The sequence below is a fragment of the Eschrichtius robustus genome, chromosome 10 (genome assembly GCF_028021215.1).
Source record: "Eschrichtius robustus isolate mEscRob2 chromosome 10, mEscRob2.pri, whole genome shotgun sequence".
NCBI lineage: Eukaryota > Metazoa > Chordata > Mammalia > Artiodactyla > Eschrichtiidae > Eschrichtius > Eschrichtius robustus.
Window position 1 is genome coordinate 22797783 of NC_090833.1, and position 21131 is coordinate 22818913.

Consider the following 21131-nt stretch of genomic DNA (forward strand, 5'->3'; position numbering starts at 1 on the left):
CCCTCAGTTTGTTCTTTGCCCAAAGCCATTTTTACTTAGCATTCTTTACCATTTTTAGAAATTGACAGTTTTCAAACCAAACAATTCCTGGATCCTTTATATTTAACAGTCCTTTCTTTAGCTCATCTCTCGTTGCATTTTACTATAAATGTCAAAAAAAAAAAAAAAAAAAGCACAAACCAAACCTCCAATACTATACCTGGAAATCTCCTTAGTTAAACTACCCAGCCTACAGGTACATTTTTTATTTTTCCACGTTACTGTAGGTATTAGTGTTACTAAACTTTCTGCCACTGTTTAAAAAGGATCCCTTTTTTTCCAGTGTCCAATACCATTTTTCTCACTTTCTCTTAAGTCTTCACCAGCAGCAGCCTTGAAGACCATATTTATGATGCTAGCTTTGGAAATCTCACATTGTTACTTCTTTGGTGTTTTTAGAGTATATTATCGAATCATTTCTTCTGCTGGGGTCCCCAAAGTTCAATCCTGTGCCTGTCCTCACAGGGCTTACAGTTAGAAAGGAGGACGGCCATGGGAAGAGTAATTAATATGAATGAGATGAATATTATAGGGGACTCAACCTTGTCTGAGAATGGGGGTGAGGTAGCAAACAAGGCTTCTCTGAAAAAGTAACTTTCAAGTTTACAGCTGAAAGGAGTATGTAGAAGTTATCTAGGTGAAAGGGGGACATGGAAACGTTGATGGAAGGTCATGTATAGAAGTTTTAAAGCATGCTCTTAAGTACCTGAAAGATTGTATATAGGGAGCATGAAAAAAAAAGGGGGGCTAGAATTGGGATGATAATTAGGAGCTATATTATCTGATAGGCAGAACCCTATCATTCATGCTAGGGAGTTTTTCCTTTAATCTAAGGGCCATGAGCCACTCAATGGTTTCAAGGCAGGGAGGGAAACCATGAGCTATGCAGGTTCCAAAGCTTGCTAATTGGATAATAGTTTAGATGGGGGCATGAGTGGATGAAAGGAGACCAGTAGGACGCTACTAATGTATCTGAGGTGAAAAATGATGTTACCTTAGACTAGGATGTTGGTGGTGGAGATGGAAAGAAGAGGGACGATTTGAGATATGTGTAAGAGATAAAAACAACCAAGATTTAGTAATTTGATGGGAAGTATTTTGTAAGGGAAAACGAAATAATAAAGAAAATTCTCTTGCCTCTGGATTAAGCCTGATAGTGGTGCCATTTACTAAGATAGGAAAACTTAGATAAGGAACAGATTTGGGGTGAGGGTAGCGAGAAGAATATGAGTTCGCTTATAGATGTGTTTGGTAGTTGCTACCTCTGTGATATCTTCAAGCAGATCTGTTTACCCCTGAATGCAGGGCTGAGTGTGTGTCAATAAGTTCTCCTTATTAAAACATATCAATTTTGTGTTGGTTATGGTCCCTTCTCACTATTAATGTATTGACATTTCCTCTGTTTCTTGATTAGCTTTGGTAGAGGCTGTCAAATATATTAGTATTTTCCAAGCAACAGCTGTTGAGTTTTGTTATTCCTCCTACTGTATTCTTATACGTGAATTCAGTAACTCTTGATCCTATTTTTGTTCATTCTTTTCTTCTCATATCCTTGCCTTATTTTAGGACACATGAGTTGAATGCTCCATTCATGTAAAAATGTATACATTTTAAAGATGTGAATTTACCCTGAATCCTGAATTCAGATTTGGAAGAATCTATTAGATTTGGTTTAATTTAAAATTAATTTACTGTATAAAATTTAAATGACCATTTCACAGAGAATAATAGAAAAAAGAATGATATATTCAGAATAATCATATCCATATATATGGATAAATTGAGCATATTTTAGTTTTGGAAGTGCTATGGGAAATAGAAGTATACTAATTTTTCACTGCATTCATTTATACATGTATGTATATTGAGCAGAAACAGCGTGATAGACTTCAAGTATCACCTATACTAATGAGGCATTGGCCCCACCCTGGCCATTAAATAGGAAGAGTTCCAGGACTCACCATTATGACAAAGGCAAACCTAAGTAAAGCCCAATGTCACTGTCTCTACTGGAGATATTTTCTCTCCTTGATGACCAGAGCACAGGTCCCTAGAAGAAGCAGACTGGTGCAATGCAGTGGCTCTCAACTTTATCAGAGCCAGTGCCTACCTTTGTTAACAATTTTTTGTTTAAAAAATTATTGGGACTTCCCTGGTGGCACAGTGGTTAAGAATCCGCCTGCCAGTGCAGGGGACATGGGTTCGAGCCCTGTCCGGGAAGATCCCACATGCCACGGAGCAACTAAGCCCATGCACCACAACTACTGAGCCTGCGCTCTAGAGCCCATGAGCCACAACTACTGAGCCCACGTGCCACAACTACTGAAGCCCGCACTCCTAGAGCCCATGCTCTGCAACTGCAACAAGAGAAGCCACTGCAATGAGAAGCCCACGCACCACAATGAAGAGTAGCCCCAGCCCACCGCAACTAGAGAAAGCCCGTGCACAGCAACAAATACCCAACGCAGCCAAAAATAAATAAATATATTTTTTAAAAAATTATTATTATCCTGAAATGAGATTCTTAGGTAATGCAATCTACCTAATTCATAATTTTTTAAAAAGTCAATATTCTTAATTGTCTAATATAATGGAAAACATGTGAAAGGAAACTAATTTACAATCAAGTGATGCTTCATATGTAAATGCTTAGAAAAGCACTACAGTAGAGGAAATAAGGAGGTGGTCAGATGTTTGCATTACTTATGTTGAGTAAGTTCAGATTTAAGAGAGATAAGACACTGCTCAACCAAATATCGTAAATCCCAACAGTAATGCAATCAGTGAAGTCCATTTAATTTAATTTAATTGCATTAAATGCAGTATCACATTATTTAAAGGTCAATGAAATGATTAAATTGCAGTGAGCCTTCTGAGATTTCCTGGGGTTTGCTACATGGGCCAAAACTATCCCCTCCCTTTTATAGTTTGGAGCCTCCTGGTGGCAGTTGCTCTGCTCCAGCTTAATACTAATGGGAAGAATTCCAGATCCTCTACTTTCAATTCTCCTTTTTACTGAACTGTAACATCTTATTGGTCCCCTCGTTAATTAATGAGCTTAGTAAAATCTTTGCCATGTATTATTTTATTTTTGTATGAGAGTCATGATTTTATCTCCTAAAAAATAACCACTTAGCACTATCATCCCCTCAAAAAACCATGTTGTATTGCACAAATTGCTGAGAGACCTGGTGGGTGGGAAGAGGCTGAGGGTCTGGGTTGGAGGAGGTACGTCAGAACCACAGACAGCAGCAGGGCACGCTGCAAACACACAAAAGAGCAAGGCAGGACTTGTTACTTAACATCCGGGCAGAAGCCACTGTCTAATCCTCAGACACCAGGTAGGATAAGCCTGGAATCAATGCAAGTTTCAGAGATAGACCCATCTCCTTTTTCCAATGCCATGATATCCATGAGCTTCCCCTCCCGCCCCCCCATACCTAGATGCCTCAGGCAAGAAGTTTCCAAGACAAAATAAACAAAATGGAGTACGGAGAAAAGTTTTCCAGAGGAAACTGAGTTAAGCTTCAATAAACTAAGTTTTCAAGTAATTTTCAAAGTTACTCTGCATTAGTGAGATTGATTTATTTTTCCTACCACTGAATGGAAATAGGACCTCAGAAGATCGAATTCAGTTATAAAGAAACAAAGTTACATTTTTGCACCTCCAAGATGTAACTATAAATTTTAATCTCATCAGGCAAAAATTGGATCATGGCATACCTATTGCCTCATAATCTGTTTTTCTCCCTTATTTTGGACAACATTCATGCATATGCATACACATGTATCTCAACTTTTAAATTGCTGCATAATATTCCATTGTGTGCATGAACTGTAATTAAAATAATGCTTGGTGAACATTTAAGTTTTTATAATTTTTCTTTCATAAAAAATGCTGGAATCTTTTGTATCTTTGCACGCTTGTCTAGTTACTTCCCTAAGATAAATTTCTAGAAGTGAAATTGCTGATACAACAATTGAATATGTGCATTCAATTTTTGATTCTGCTTACTGGATGTCCTTGAAGATTTCCAGTCATTAGACAGCCCATTCCCCATGCCTTCACTAATAATGGTCCTAAGCAGTCTCTTGATTCTTAACCAAATTGGCATGTGTTTAACAGTTTCTCACTTTAATTTTAATTTCTTTGTTTACTGGTGAGATTGACCTTTTTTTCAGAAGTTTCTTATTTTTCTTTGCATACCCTTTTTCTATTTTTTTATGAGTTATTGGTCATTTTAATTTGGAAGTTGTTAACACTAACCCTTTGTCTTTCTTATATATGGTGAATGTTTTTCCTACCTTTGAATGTAATGTCTTTGGCTACATTCATTTTTCCCTTAATAAATTCCATATTATTTTCATTTATGGTTTCTGCATTTTGTGACAAGATTAGAAATGCTTTGTCCTCCCCCCCATTTTATAAATATATCTGATCATCTTTTGTTTCATTTATTTTGTGCTTCTATTATTTTTAGTGGTTAAATATTAACAATCTTACTGCAATTTTTAAATATATGGTAAGAAGTGAAGATATACCTCTATTTTTCCCAAGAAGAAAGTCAATTTTTCTAACATCAGTTGTGGAGTTGTTCATATTTGTGTGTGTGTGTGTATATATATATATATATATATATGCTTTATAAATATATGTGCATATGGAGAAAGAGAAAGGATGAGAGAAAAAGTAGGCTGTTGATCTCAACTCTTTTAGTTAATTTATATATAATAATTTAATATTTTAATTATTACAGTGTTAAATGTTTTAATATAAGACATGGAAACTTACTTATCCTATTCCTTTGTGTCAATATTTTTGTAAGTATTCTTACACATTTGTTCTATTTACAATTTAGAATTAATGTGTCAAATCCCAAAGTAACTTGAAAAGCATGTGAGTTCTTTGCTAGATACACAGATCTATATTTTCTTTCTAATAAAATTTGTGACTGATATATTTAATTTAATATAGCATAAACTATTCTCTTTTACATTAGGTATCACATTAAGATGGTTTGCCATAGTGTCCCATTATGATTATGAATTTGGCCAAATTTAATGCGTATGGCTTAGATGGACATTGTTGGGCTCTTTTTTTTTTTTTTAATCAACTTGATAACAGTATTTTTTGTTTGTCTGTTTGTTTGAATTTAGACTTCTCCAAATGTTAGTGTTTCCAAGCCTGGTGTTTTTTTCTTTATTCATTTTCCAGCTCTGTGTTATTTTGTCTTCGGCATACAGTTTATAAACAGCAAAAAGCTTGGTTTTGCTTTACTATTCATTCCATGAGATTTTGTATAATAGAGTTATTTAGTTGATTCTCTTTATTTTTCTTTACTATGCTTTTGTATATCCTTATTTTTCTTTTTCTAATTTGTCATCTTTAAATTACTTTTTTAATCTCTGAAGTTATACATTTCAAAATATTTTTCAAAACATTTTAACTTCTATCAGTGAAAAGAATATGTGTATTTCTCTTTTTCAAGTTCAGAAATTTATCAGTTTTACTTCCTACCCTTTTCTCCAAAATTCCTCATATACTAAAAAAACCTGCATATTTATTTCCAGATCCTCTTTTTCATAATGCAGTTTCTCTTTGAAGGATCTTTGCTAACATATGCCAACAAGTCCCTTGAAAATTGTACTTTGCTGGTTATATAGCTCATTAGTTTTTTTTGTACTATGTCTTCCTCTTTCTATACCTTTTTATGCTGAATCATTTTTCTTTTTGCTCCCATGAATGATTTTTTTCTTCCAGGAGGCGTACTTTGCGACTGTTTGTATGTGTTAAAACATGTTTCATTTTCCCTCTCACGTGAACATTTTTTGGCCAAGTTTACGGTTCTTGAGTAATAATCTTTTTCCTTAAGAAAATTTTAAACATTGCTCAGCTGTCTCTAGCATTGATTGTTACAGGAGTGATAAATGATGCCAATCTGGAACATTATTATAGTGTAGGATTTAATGTTTATTTTGGAATTCAGAAATCAGGAATCTCTATCTTAGTATCTATCTTTTTTCTAAATGTCTCTTGTAGGCTTGAGAAGAAATAATGTTCTCTAATGGTTAAACGCAAAATTTAATGTTTTCTTTAGATCAAGCATATTCATTATGTTTTAATGTCTTTGATATTTTGCTGTTTTCTGCTTTTCCTGTCAATAATCAAGAAAGCTGTATGGAGGTCTACTTTGATAGTGCATTTGTCACTTTTTCCTTGGGGGTTCTATCCATTTCTTCTTTATGTATTTTGAGGCTATTTTATTAGGAGTGTTTATGTTTAAAAAGATCTTCCTAGTGAATTAAGTCTATCATTATGTAGTGGTTTTTGTTATCTCTAATAATGCTTTTTAAGTGTTTTTAAATTTGATATTGAGTGCTTCTTTACCATTTCTCCTCAGGACTCAGTGAGATTTTCTGATGTAAACCTCAATCAACTCAGAGAAAATTTCTTCTATTATTTCTTTCCTGTGCTCTCTAGTCTCCTGAAAGACCTAATGATATAGATCTTGGACCATCTTCCTCTATTATTCATATTAGTGAGCATTCCTCTTATCATTTACATAATGTCTGTTTTTGTTCTAAATTCTGTAATAATTCCCACTAGAATGGAAGCTCCATAGGAGCAGGGGTTTGTTTGCTTCTTGTATACCCAGTGTCTGGATGTGAGCCGGAACAGAGAGCAGAGGAGGTGCTTAAATAACATTTATTGAATAGATGAGTGAATTCTTGGTGTGCTTGTTCCAATTTGTTTTCAGCAGTCTAGTGTCCATTCTGCTATTTCTGGCCTCTATTATTTATTTTTTAATTTGGTAAATCATCTTTTTTCCCCTACAGGAACTCATTCTTGTTCTCTGATTTCTCCTTTTCCCATAGCACCCTATGTTAGTTCTATGCATCCCTACAGTCTATTAAATTGCTCTGAAAATACACATTGTGATTTTTTTTTTAAGTTTTTCCTGGTTTTGCCAGCTCTATGTCTCCAAGAGGATGAGCTTAGGCACTAAGCTAATGATCCTCTTTATTGCAGGGCACTTTGATGAATATATTTTTTATCAGTGAAGGGTAAGCTTGATCTGAGCCCTTTCAGCCACTGTACATGTCATTTTTTTGGCCTCCCCAGTATGGCTCAATCTGATTGGCTACTGACTGGAGGAGTCTGAGAACAAGCTTTTCTCTGGGTATGGTTAATGGATGGAGATTCTAGAATTCATGCGGTGTCAATTTCCAATCAGGAATTATTGAACTTCGCTGCTACTCTGAAGACCCTCTAAGTCGTACTATTAAGAAGAATAGAGTTGAGGAGGAAAAGAAGTCAACATTTAAAGCTTTGAAGGCACAGGATTTCTTAATGAAGATAACTTAATGCTGGGATAGAGTGTGCAGATGCAACTCCACTCTTTAAAGACAGAGTACCTGAAAGAGAGGTGCCGGTGGACCTCTCCAAGGTAGCCAAGTTCTGCCTCTGAATTGCATTTCTAATTATTCACTGACAGGCTGTGCCCACACAGATATTCTTTCCCCCTTTTGGTCACAGACCCTGAGGTGCAGTGGACACACTCCTTGGTGTAGATTGAGGAGAAGAGAGACATCTAGTGGTAGCCTGCAACTAGGAGGACTGTTACCAGAGACAAAATTTTGGTGCCAAAAATCTGAGACAGAACTCCTGGAGTGACATTCCATTAAATATTGAGGTGACTGTGTTTGCCTGTCAGGAGTTTGCCCATCTGCCAGCATCAAGTTCAGTAAGGAGAGTGGAGGGGGCTGTGGTTGTCCACCTGGAAGATATCCAGAAGCATATGACAAGGGTGATTCCCAATGTCCCCAGTAGAAGACAGAGGGAAAGCTAGGTTGTAAATAAAAAGAACTTCTGGGATCCCCACTTAATAGAAGAATTTTCTTGTCTGTGTGTGTATATGTGAGTGTTGGGGGTGTAATTTTGAAAAGAGGGGCAGGGAGACATAGTCAAAAATTATTAGTCTATGTAAATCATTTTAGCATCCCACCTTACCCAGGAGAAAGCTCTTGTCTCACTTGGCTATTCCCCTTCTACTTCTCTCTGAGGAGCATTTTCCTCTGCCTCACTATCTCCTGGAAAGAGTGAAAGGGGCCAGAAAACCCTAACTGGAGATGGGAGATGAAGAGGGGAGAAGACCTCAGGGGAAAAGATATGAAGTTGATCTCCATAATAAGAGAAAAGACACGGGTTTTGAATTGGGTACAATTTATTTCTTTTTGTTTGTTTTGAGTTGTGTGTTTAAGATTGACATTTTAAAAAATTATTATGTTTGGCTGTTTTGAGCGTGCTGCCTTGAAGGTGACATCATCCAGGAACCAAGTCCCCTTGTGTCCAAGATTCATAATAGTCACAGCTTCCATTCTTGCTGCCATATCCCCATTGCTGCTTATACCTAACTTGAGTTCAGAATTCTGGCTCTCTCCAGAAATGGTTCTCTAAGCCTCGGCACATGAACCTCTGACTCTGACTTCTCTGCCTCAATCATAAGAAGAACCTGACTGTTGACTCCCCAGCTTATCAGTTTGGCCCATCTCCAAACTGTTCCTGGCAAAGCCAGTCCCAATCCTCTCTTTCCTATATTCTGCTCCAAGTGTTTTTTTTTCAAACAGTTCTGTCAGCTCTGCGAGGCAAGAGGCATATTCCTATCCCATTGTTTTGTAAAGCTTTATATTCCCTTTTATTAGTCCCCAAAGTGAATCTTTTCTAAAAAGCACTCTTGCTATTTTGTTATTCCTACAGGAATCTCATACTAATTTCTTTGTTATTACAATCTGGTTGTTCCATAAATAGATTACTTCTAATCTTTTACTTGAAACAGATTCCTATTAGCACAAAGATTGTATTTATTGCATAACATCATGCCTATGTGTGATATCCTCTAAAAGAAATCTACATTGGTAGAGAAAGATATCTTTGTTTGCTTCCTTTCCCCATGCCACCCTACACTCTGCTTTACAGTACAGGCGATGCTGGGGATATTTGCACCAATATTGAGTATTCCTTTTCGATATCTTCGATTTAATACCAGTGGGGAGATAGTCACAGGTATTCAGAACAAAATTCACTTCCCTCCCGGCAAACAAAACCTCAGTGGTAAAGCCAAACAGAGCAGGTGAATTCATTTGACTAAAAAGCTGATGGACCATTTTAACATCAAGCCTGTGAAGGGTTACACGGGATTGGGACCAGCTGCTTTCACTCACCCTTGTTAAAAGCAGGAACAGGCTGCAGATAACGCATGGAGCTACCAAACAGAGGAAGCCTTGGCTTTGGAGATGAAGTCTGAAAATTCATCCTCTGAAAACGAAATAAAAATGAAGCTTCTAGTTTCTGTGTATAAGCACTCAATAAAAAAGCAGAGTACTTTTGCTGATGAGATATTTCAAGACCTTCGGCTAAACATCCAGGTATGTCCCATGTTTAATCAAGAAAACCAGTCCTGAATCTGTAACTGGCATATAATCGAAGTAATTGTAATGTGTTGGAAGGATGGTAGTCTGTGTGGAGTCTAGAAATCGAGAGCCAAAGAGTGAGTCATTTATCTCCAACCCAGTTTGGAGATGGGACCACACCGACTGGAATGAGAGGAGTGGAGTCTTGATGTGAGTATCTCTATGGGGAGACGCCAGGGAGTTTTTCATACTGCTTTGTTCTGGTTCAACGCTCACTGAGCAACCTTTCTTTTTAAATTTTCGGCGTTTACTTGTATATGCTGTTTTATGTGAGTTATGTTTTTACATTGACTGTTTCGAAAAATAGAAACACTTTGAGACTGACTCTTCATTTCACTTACCTAACAACTATTTTGGGCATGTATTTTCTTCCAGTCTGTTTTCTAGGAATATGTATTATAGTAATGGTGTGCAAGCCATTTTGTTTTCTGTTTTTTCATTTAACGTTCTATAAGAAGCATGCCCCATACAGCTAAATTATATTCATAATCACCATCTTAAATATCGCCACACAAGTATCATAGACTTGTTTGCATATACAACGCAAAAGAATTAAATACAAAATTTTTGCACCAGCACGTGAAAAGCTTGACATTAGAGGTTGTCCATGCCAGCGTGACTCTCACCTGTGCCTGAGGCTGCACTGCTTCCTAAAGCAGTACAGCAACACCTTTTCATGAGTGTAAGAATTGGGTACCCAAGGTCTGTCTCCAGACTCATTCTGGGGTTCTCTGCCCGCCTATTCATCTGGGTTTGGTGATGAGTTTGGACCAGGGGCTGGTCTTTTTGATTTAGCATCTCCCCAAGACAGTGCCTTTCAGATTTCTTCCCTCACTGACAAATCTCCAAGCTACCATGACCCTTGCAAGATACAGGCTTTTGGAATACTGAGCCCAGTGGAGCCCAATGCCCAACACCTTACCTTGTGGCAAAGAAAAGCTCAGAAAAGAGCACTTGGAAAATAAAAGTATTTTTGCTTGTGAAGGTTTTCGAGTTACTCCACACTTCAAGAGAGCTGGGCTCCCCGAATAACCGAGGTTAAATTAGCTTTTTCATGGCAGAAAAACATGTTTCTTCACTTGATTGTCATCTATAAATAAAGGTTTACATACATGTGTAGGCATCAGTCTTGTAAAAGTCAAGGGTAAAATTGTTTTGATTAGAGAGTGAACCTAAAGGAAAGGGCTCAAGGCTTCCTGTATTTGGAGGAGCAGTGCTAGGCAGGGTGTTCTTGCGTTTGTTTTTTTTTTAAATAAATTTATGTATTTACTTATTTATTTTTGGCTGTGCTGGGTCTTCGTTTCTGTGCGAGGGCTTTCTCCAGTTGCAGCAAGCGGGGGCCACTCTTCATCGCGGTGCGCGGGCCTCTCACTATCGCGGCCTCTCTTGTTGCGGAGCACAGGCTCCAGACACGCGGGCTTCAGTAGTTGTGGCTCACGGGCCCAGTTGCTCCGCGGCATGTGGGATCCTCCCAGACCAGGGCTCGAACCCGCGTCCCCTGCACCGGCAGGCGGACTCCCAACCACTGCACCACCAGGGAAGCCCTGTTCTTGCCTTTAAAACAAAACAAAACAAAACAAAAAACAACTTAATCAGAATGCACAGAGGAGTTTTTTCTCCTCTGGCTGAAGTTTGTGATGTGCTTAGTGGTAATACTGGCAGCTGGGCCAGTTTTGCTTTCTTATTTGTCTCGGAGAGAAACTGGACAGAAGCATGCAAGGATGCTATGGGAGGACAAAGAAGAGACAAACCACATTGGCTTCTTGGTTAATCTGTTGCTAGAACATACTGCCAAACAAGCGATCACAAAATCTCAGTTCCATGTAACAGTGAGCATTTATCTCACATTCTGTGGGTCCTCTGAGGGTCAGCTGATCAAAGCCGGACTCAGGTCAGCTCACTGGAGAAGTTCTGCTCCATGAGTTTCTCTTGCTCCTACTGGGACAGGCTCAGACATGTTCTTCTCACAGCGATGTCAGAAGTTTGTTTAAAGGGACATGGAACTGGCACGTTATCATCTCTGCTTCCGTGTTATTGGCCAAAGGAAGGCACAAAGCTGACCTCAGAGTTAAAGTGTGGGGAAGTATACTTTGCGCATGATGAGGCCATGGCAAAAATGTAAATGCAGAAAATGGTGAAGCATTGTGAGCACAAATGCAACCTATCACACTGAGGATAAGGGAAGGCTTCTTGTGAAAGGGGCAAATGAACTGATCCCAGGAGGATGAGAGAAGAGTAAGCTTAGGGTTTTGGAATGACATTGCAACAGGAGGAAGGGAGACAAGTATAGTGGACCAGCATGATGTTTGGGAAAATAGAAGTAATTACTTGAGGTGCAGGGAATGTGGGAAGGTGATTGCAGATGAAATTCTAGAGATAGGATGAGGGCAGACCATGAAGGGCCTTGTGTACAAAATAAGGGAGCTTAAATAATTATAGAGCCACAGAGAGCCATTGAAGAGTCTCAGGTTTGTCTTTGATAAAGGTCCTTATGGCAGAAGTATGTAGGAAAAATTAGCCTGGTCCAGAAAGGTGTTATGGAGACTATTGAAGGAGATATCATAAGATCTTGAATTAAGGCAGTGGGGGTGGGGATGATGAGGAGGAAAAGGATATCAACAAGGTGGAAGTTACAAGACTTGATGATCTAGTTGTTGGGATTATATAAAGAGGCCTTGCTTCTCAAACCTTGCTACTCAGAGGGTCATCCACAGACCAGCAGGACCATCCTCACCTGAGGAACTCATTTTCTGATTTGGACAGTGTAGGAGGCATGGGGGTAGATGTTTAGTTCAGCCTGGGGCCTGTTGTGATCAAGTCTCCATGGTTTGTTCCGGTGGAGATGTCCAGTCTACAGTTCTGGGTCTCAGGATAAAGGTCTGGGACTTGAATCGGTGGATTTGGATGAGGCTACCCAGAGAAAGGGTTTTCAACCCAAATAACTGAGTGCTGAAGTCAGATCCTCGATGCAAGGAGTGAGCTAAAGAATAAGAAGAATCATCTGACGGATAGGAAGAAAACCAGCAAGGTGGTATGATGAAACCCAGGGAGGAAAGGTGATCTGCAGAGTCTAAAGCCATAGAGAGATTACGTGAGATTTTTAAATAAAAGGATCTATTGGGCTTAGAAACCAGCAGGTTATTGGTAACATTGATGAGGATAATTTTAGGTGAATGTGGGGTTAAGTGGCTCAGCTAAGATTACCCACGATATTTAAATGGAAAATCTGAGACTCAGACCAGGGTTTGGACTCCAATTCAGTTTTCATCCTGTGCACCTCAGCTATTGATCTACTTCTGAAGAGAAATTAATATATTGACAACTTACCCACAGAAGCCTTTGTGGGAGGGAGGAGAGAGAGCAAAGATGCATAAATGACAGTTTATCAAAAAAATATCTGGTAAGTTTGTTAGGTCAAAGCTCTTGGAAGTCCTGATAGCCTCTAGTTGAACAGATATGTTTGGGCTCCAGGATAGGCAAAGCCATGGATTCCCTTCAGCCTGGATCCCTGGTGACACCAACAGTCTGTGAGATGTTCCAGGACGTTGTCACTCTGTAATTTCCTGAGTTACACGGACATCAAAGGAGAGGTCCTTTCTTTTTACCCGACGCACCTAGAGGTTTTGACTAGTAGGTCAGGGAAGAAGGGAATATGCAATGTTGGCCCTCAGCTTTTCCACTCTTCCTTTGCAAAAGTTCTTCCTTTTTCCATGTGGGTGATAAATCCTGTAACTAATAAAATGTTAAATCACTGTAACCTAAAGAGCCATGAAAAATCCTCTCCTCTTCCAGTTAAAATACTGACACACAAAAATAAACAGCACATCTAACATAGTGGTTTCAAGTATTTTTCCAGGCAAAATAGGCAAGGGAAAAGAATGTAAAGAATCTTAACTGGGATGCATTCTTGCGAGGTGAAGCAGGACTTAATGATTTCCAGTTTACGGGGACCGTACAGCCTGAAAGACAGATTTGAGCTCTGAGCTGACTCCCATGGGCCAATCCCACGCACATTTATCTCGTTTTATTTTTCAGTCTTCTATTCAGTTTCTTAGATTACTGGAATGTTGCATTACCAAAAATGACTTAGAAGTTGATTTTCTAGTATTTTTCTATTTATATAGTCTATTCCCTAGAAATAATTTTTTGCATTTTCTTTTTCAAGAGAAACATCATTTTTTTTTCTTTTTACTGACTTATTGCATTGGATGAAACTTCTAGAATAAATTCGTTAGGGTAATGATAATGGACGTGTTTTTTTTTTTTCTTTCTTTCTTTCTTTCTTTCTTTCTTTCTTTCTTTCTTTCTTTCTTTCTTTCTTTCTTTCTTTCTTTCTTTCTTTCTTTCTTTCTTTCGCTGTGTTGGGTCTTTGTTTCGTGTGAGGGCTTTCTCCAGTTGCGGCAAGCGGGGGCCACTCTTCATCGCGGTGCGGGGACCGCTCTTCATCGAATGGACGTGTTTTATTCTTTATTACTTATGGATGGCTTTATTGTGTCACTATGAGGTATTATATCTATTTGAGATGGTGTATAAGCATTCTTCTATTCTTGTTTAGGGTTTTTAAAATCTTTTTGTTTTGTTTTTTCCTAGAAATAGACATTGAATATTATCAAATGCTTTTTGGTGTATGATTTTTAAAATTGCAATTATTGATATATTTTATTACTAGGTTTATTCAAGTCAAACCATTCTTATATTATTGGAATAATTCCTACTTGTTCGTAAATTTTAACTTTTGGAATGTAATATAGTGATGGTGGCATAACATCATAGTTAAGAGAAGTGTTCTTAAGGCAGACTGCCTAAATTTAAGTCCCAGTTCCACTGCTGGCTGGTTGCGTAAACTTGGGCAAGTTTCTTTTTTTTTTTTAAATAAATTTATTTATTTATTTTTGGCTGTGTTGGGTCTTCGTTTCTGTGCGCGGGCTTTCTCTAGTTGCGGCGAGCGGGGGCCACTCTTCATCGCGGTGCGTGGGCCTCTCACTATCGTGGCCTCTCTTGTTGGCGGAGCACAGGCTCCAGACGCGCAGGCTCAGTAGTTGTGGCTCACGGGCCCAGTTGCTCCGCGGCATGTGGGATCTTCCCAGACCAGGGCTCGAACCCGTGTCCCCTGCATTGGCAGGCAGATTCTCAACCACTGCGCCACCAGGGAAGCCCTGGGCAAGTTTCTTAACCACTCTGTACCTCAGTTTCCTTACCTGTATGGGGAGGTGGGTATTAGTCCCAACCATACAGGGCTGTTGCAAGGATACAGTAGATTAGGCATCAAACATATAATTTGCTTAGGGTGATTGGTGGAGGTGGCTGGTGACAACTAAATGGTGTGGATTTTCTTTTGGGGGTAATGAAAATGTTCCAAAGTTAATTGTGGTGAAGGATGCACACGTCTGTGAATATACGAAAAGCCATTGAATTGTACACCTTAAATAGCTGAATTGAATTGTATGTTGGTGCCCAGTAAATGTTAGCTAACAATGTTAATGTTGATAACACTATCTAATGCTAGAATTGAGGGCAGGGTTCTATAACCGGTTTGCCTTGCCCAGCTCAACCACTTATAAGTTGTGTGACCTCAGGCAACTTGCTTAAGCTTTTTTTTGTGTTAGGTTCCCTCAGGGTAAAATAACAGTATCTACCTTTTCAGTTGTTATAAAGAGTAAATATATCAATACATTTAAAGCACTAAGAATAGTGTCTGTCAAATAGTAAGTTCCCAGTAAATGTTAACTTTTATTAAAAATATTTCTTAGCTAATATTTTGCTTAGGATTTTTAAAATCGTTACTCTAAATTATATTGATTTATTCTCCTTTTCTTTATAAAAAAGCAAGCTTCTTTCGTAATAGAGGAGATACTATGTTATTATGTATCCATTTAAAAATTATAAGCAAGAAAAAAAGAAATAAAATTAACCCACAATCCCACTGTCCTGAGATAGTCAATGTTATCATTTTGGTGTATAACCTTTTTTCTCCTCACTCTCATTCTGTTTCCCCAGATAAATATGTGTGTGTGTTTGTGTTGTCCTAGAGCATAAATTAAATATGTATATTACATGTAATATATCTATTAATGAGTATAACACAATTTACAGGAATAATTCACAAAATAGGATTATACTTCTCACACTGTTTTATCTGATTTTAAAATTCAGTGATCCACTGTGAACATCTTTTCATATCATTAATTATCCTCAAAATGGTTCTGATGAACCTAGTGGCAGGACAGGAATAAAGACGCAGACGTAGAGAATGGACTTGAGGACACAGGGAGGGGGAAGGGTAAGCTGGGATGAAGTGAGAGTGGCATGGACATATATACACTACCATATATAAAATAGATAGCTAGTGGGAAACAGCCACATAGCACAGGGAGATCAGCTCGGTGCTTTGTGACCATCTAGAGGGGTGAGATAGGGAGGGTGGGAGGGAGACGCAAGAGGGAGGGGATATGAGGATATATGTATGCATATAGCTGATTCACTCTGTTATACAGCATAAACTAACACAATATTGTAAAGCAATTATACTCCAATAAAGATGTATAAAAAAGTAAGGGAAACCAGAGTGATAATAATCTGTGATTAGTAATAGTTGAAGGTTTTTAAGAAGGTACCTGAATACACTTAAGTATTTATATTTCTTTACAGTTTTCTCTGAAATAATTATTATTGGTAAAGCAAAATTTCTGTGAAAAAAATAATCCTTTTAATAGATGCATGACAGTCCACACATGTACCATAGTTAAACTATTTCATACTGATAACTTTAGGATTTTTCTAATTTCTATTATATATCACATTACAAGATACAGCATATTTAAATATATCTGTATTTTGTTCTACTCTCTAACTTGGTTCTTTATATGTAAATTATCTGAGGGTTATTTTGGTCTGTGTGAATTGGTCTGCTCACCATCTATTCCTCCTCTAACGCATCTCTTGCACTGCACATGCGGGAAAGCTAAAAGTCCCACACATCTGAGTAGCTAGTGTTTCTGATGTGACTTAGGTTTTGTGAATGGGATGTACTTGTGTGAGACTTGACTTTGCAAGTGAATTGAGTGGGGAGAAAGGTAAGGTATATGACATCCATTTTACTGATACAGAAACTAGCAGAGGTAATATGGTTTCAGAGCTGGCAATAGTAGAAGCAACTTAGCCATTCAGCACCAACTCTCTTTGCCTAGACCTGCCATGTGACTTTAGGAGTCATTCCTGGAAATACAGCCTGCAGCCTTTTTTTTTTTTTTCAGTCCTCTTAATGATTCTGTAAGCCATTTAGTACTATGCACTGAACCCATTTCTGCTTAAACTAGCTAGAGAAGATACTGGGTTTTTACAACCCAGTGTAACAAATACATAATGGCTCTAACTGTATTTATCTCAAATATAATTTATTAATAATTCATTCTCTTCCCACTGGTTTGTAATCTAACCTTTATCATATGCATGGCATATATATATATATGTATATATGCATGGCTTTTTTTGAGTCTGTTCTTTTTTTTTTTAACTGAATTTTTTTCTGTTTATTCTACTGCCAGTACCAGCCTTCTTTGATTACTGTAGCTTTATGGTAATCTTTAATATGTGTTTGGATAAGTGCCCCCTATTAAACCAACGTTTTATAAACCTCATGGGCTTTTCTTCCAGATGAATATTTTTGTCAAGTTCTAAATAGATCTTTGAATTTTAATTGACTTCAGGAGATAACCTACATCTTATAATACTAAATAGTCCCATCTCAAAACATATGTCTCTCTATTTAAGCAGTCTTTATTTATATAAAGAGAATTGTTTCTTTTTTTGCGCTTGTTACTCTGTATATAGATCTAACAGATTTTTTTTCATGCCAGTTCCCAGATATTTAAATTTTTTGTGTGAAGGAGAGTGACATAATCGGTATTGTTTATTTTAATCAGTTTTATCCAGAATATATTGATTTGCACATGTTTATTTTTCACTATTTTCTGAACTCTTTCGTAAGTTCTCATAATTTTCAGTTGTTCATAGGCTATCAGAGTAGTCAGTCTTATAGCTAGTAAAATGATAGTGTTCCTTCCTTTCTAATTCTTACACTTCATCTTGTCTTTTTGTGTAAAGTTATCATTAATATATCAGTAGTATGGTGGATTAGGCATCCTTTTGATGGATAAGCTCTGGACATCAGTGAGATCATAAGAAGAGGAAATCCTTGAGACCCAAGAGGTGTCTACTGTGCTCTATTCCTCTTAGACTATGACACAGAACACATTCATACACCCTTCTGTCCATTCATTGCAAGATTCCCTTGCTTAGCATGATCTAACTATCCCATATTTAGCCACAGATGATCTCATCATTTTCCCATTGGAAGATAACACACATTTATGTCAATAGGAGTGCCTGTTTTCTGAGTCCAAAATCTCTCCCTGATATCCATTCCTTCTGTATTTCTGTGGCAAAGCCATGGCATGCAAAAGCTATTTCTGCAAATGCCAGCCATTAGAATATAAAAGAGAATTTGTAAAGATTTGAAAGAATGGAAATATCCAGAGTTAGTGAGAGTGGAGAAAAACAGACCCTGTTGTCAGGTAAATGAATCCCGATGAGCTTTCTGGAAAGCGACTTGGCAATATGCTTCAAGATCTTTATAACGAGCATGTGCTATGTCAATTAAAATTCTTTGGTTGCAAGTAACAGGAAGCAACTGGAGTTGACTTAAAGAAAAGGGGTCAGGGAGTTTATTATAAGAATACAGAAGTATCACAGGCGATTCAAGGGCACTGTTGCAGTTGGGCCTTAAAACAGTATGAGAACAAGGATTAGAGACGTGTTAAGATCTCAGCTCCTGAGTCTCATGTCTCCCCACTCTGTGCATCCGTCTCTTTTATCTGTACTTGTCTGTAGTTGATGTTTTTTCTTTCTATGGAGCTTGGCTCTCAGATATACTATGCATGGCTTCTGCACCTAGCATATACTCCTCCAAATTCTATGGCCATGGCCTTAATCTTCTTCTTTTTTTTTTTTTTTAATTGAAGTATAGTTAATTTAAAATGTTGTGTTAGTTTCTGGTGTACAGCAAAGTGATTCAGTTACATATATATATATTTACACACACACACATATATATATTCTTTTTCAGATTCTTTTCCATTATAGGTTATTACATGATACTGAATATGGTTCCCTGTGCTATACAGTAGGACCTTGTTGTTTATCTATTTTATATATAGTAGTTTGTATCTGCTAATCCCAAACTCCTAATTTATCCTTCCCCACCCCCTTTCACCTTTGGTAACCAAAAATTTGTTTTCTATGTCTGTGAGTATGTTTCCGGTTTGTAAAGAAGTTTGTTTCATTTTTTTTTAGATTCTACATATAAGTGATATCATATGATATTTTTCTTTTTCTGTCTGGCTTACTTCACTTAGTATGATAATTTGTAGGTCCATCCATGTTGCTGCAGATAGCATTATTTCATTCCTTTTTATGGGTGAGTAGTATCCTCTATGGCCTCCATCTTGAATGTGCCTCTCTGACCATGGTGTTTAGGCTTCCCTCTATGACCACTTGGTGTTCTGAGCTCTTCATTTTTGACTTCAGTCTGTCTTCAGCTTTTACTCAATATTTATGTGTTGCCATTCTGTCTATCTTCTCCCAGCTGTCTGACCCAGGTTGCAAGCTTTGTTCCAAGTGGCTTAGCAATTAGCTATATCTGACATTTTATCACTAGGTAAAGTGCCTAAAACTACTACTTCAACATGGAGATAAGTGATTTTTATAACTTTTTTTTTCTATTACACATTGATCCTCAAAATAAATTACTGGCCCCCTCTGTAATTAGAGGAAGTGTTAGAACAGAGATTTTGTACCAGTTTTGATGTGGGGTCTACTTGAAAGGGAAATGGAGCCTGTTCAGGCATGGTTCTGCCCCAGGCTAGTAAGGATGCAAGCCAGCTGAGTCTCTCATTTCATCTTTCTTGGCTTATAATAATGAAGTGACTCAGCCTGGGATTTTATAAAACAGTGAGTCATCCCGAACTATGAAATAAAGTATAGCACTTCTGTTTAATAACCATAGTCATCACAGCCTACCCCCGTGCCCCTTTCTCTCCATATGCATATCTATGATATGTCCGTATTGTTAGTTACCAATTCTTGTCATTAGGTTATTGGTTAAACCCTGAGCCTGGTGTAGTTACTACTAGGCTGGTCTTCCCTGGACACTATATCACATGGGACATACTATGTTAGTTACCTCTTGATTTCAGATAAGACAAAATGATTTCACAGACCAAACTTTGTAACAGACCAAAGTTTACTCTTTAAGGAAATTTCCACTGTGACTACATGATTTCATCAACTTTTCCCATTACTTTGGCTCTTTGTGAGTTCTTTTTGCTATCCGTGACATGTAGGGATGCTGGAATTCTGTCTGCTCCATAAAGTTAATGGTTCTGGAAAAAAAAAAAAGCCATCTAAAAAGTTCCTGAAGTTGTGGTGGGAGAGGGTTTAGTGACTTCTCTGGCTTTTGGCAGGGAAAAGAGTATCTTTCAAGTTCGGTGTTTCCTGAAAGACTTGCCCCCATTAATCAGAAAGCTTTTCTTCTATGGTTGCTTTCTGTTTACAAATATTTAACAGCCCCTTGGCAGCAGGAGGTAGGGTTAAAAGCTCTGTACTTGCAGCTCTTTTATCCCTTTCTCCGATAATGCTGCTGGTTTTCTAAAAATGGAAACGTTCATTAGTTAATGTCCAACCTATTTATGGTTTTAATCATCGTATCATTGTGTGGGCTGATGTTTTAAATGTTCACATGTATGGGGAAAGATATTTCTAAGAAACAAGACAGGGTACTTAATATGGTGATAATAATCTATTTTTATGCATGCTGGAAGCAACTGGATATAACAATTTGAAGTCATTAAAAATGTTTCTCATTCATTCCTGATAGGTTTTCCAGGAGGCTGTTAATAGTTATCCTTGTCTGTTCAGTAAAAGAGCATTTAGAGAAATAAACCATCCCTCTCTTTAAAAATTGGCTCGCACAGGCTTTCTTCTTTTTTCAACCAAGCAAGTGAAGTTTTATAATGTGGATTATTTTGGTTAGTAGTTAACTTGCCATTTGTGTTTAACAGATATTTTGTGTGGAAAATTAATTGATGTATTCTTTCAATGAGACTTCTTCTCCATGACCTGAAAAATTAAATTTTTGTTTTCTGGTTTTGGTGAGCTATTCAGAACACATTATCTCCTAAGCTTCTCATATGTGTGTCAGCTGCTGGTTCCTATCCAAATGTGGAATTCATTTAACTAAGCACTGCCAGGGCCTTTTCTGTGGGATTCCCCCCCTCCCTCCCATTTCTGGAGACTTCTATTCCTCCTGAATGCCCCTGTCTGGGAAAGATTATCTTGGCAAAGAAGAAAAACGTTGGGAAATAAGAGAGGGCAGCTCTTTGTTGCCAAGCAGAAGTAGTGGCTCACTGACTTCAGAGAAATGTGAGTGGGTGAAGTGGGAAACAGTTTTTAAGAAGTGTAAGTGATCTCATTCTTTTCCTTAAATGACTTCAATCCCATAAAGCAAGAGCAATGCCTGAGAGCTTGATGTTCAAGCTTAGCAATCTTCTTTTTATGTAGCCACT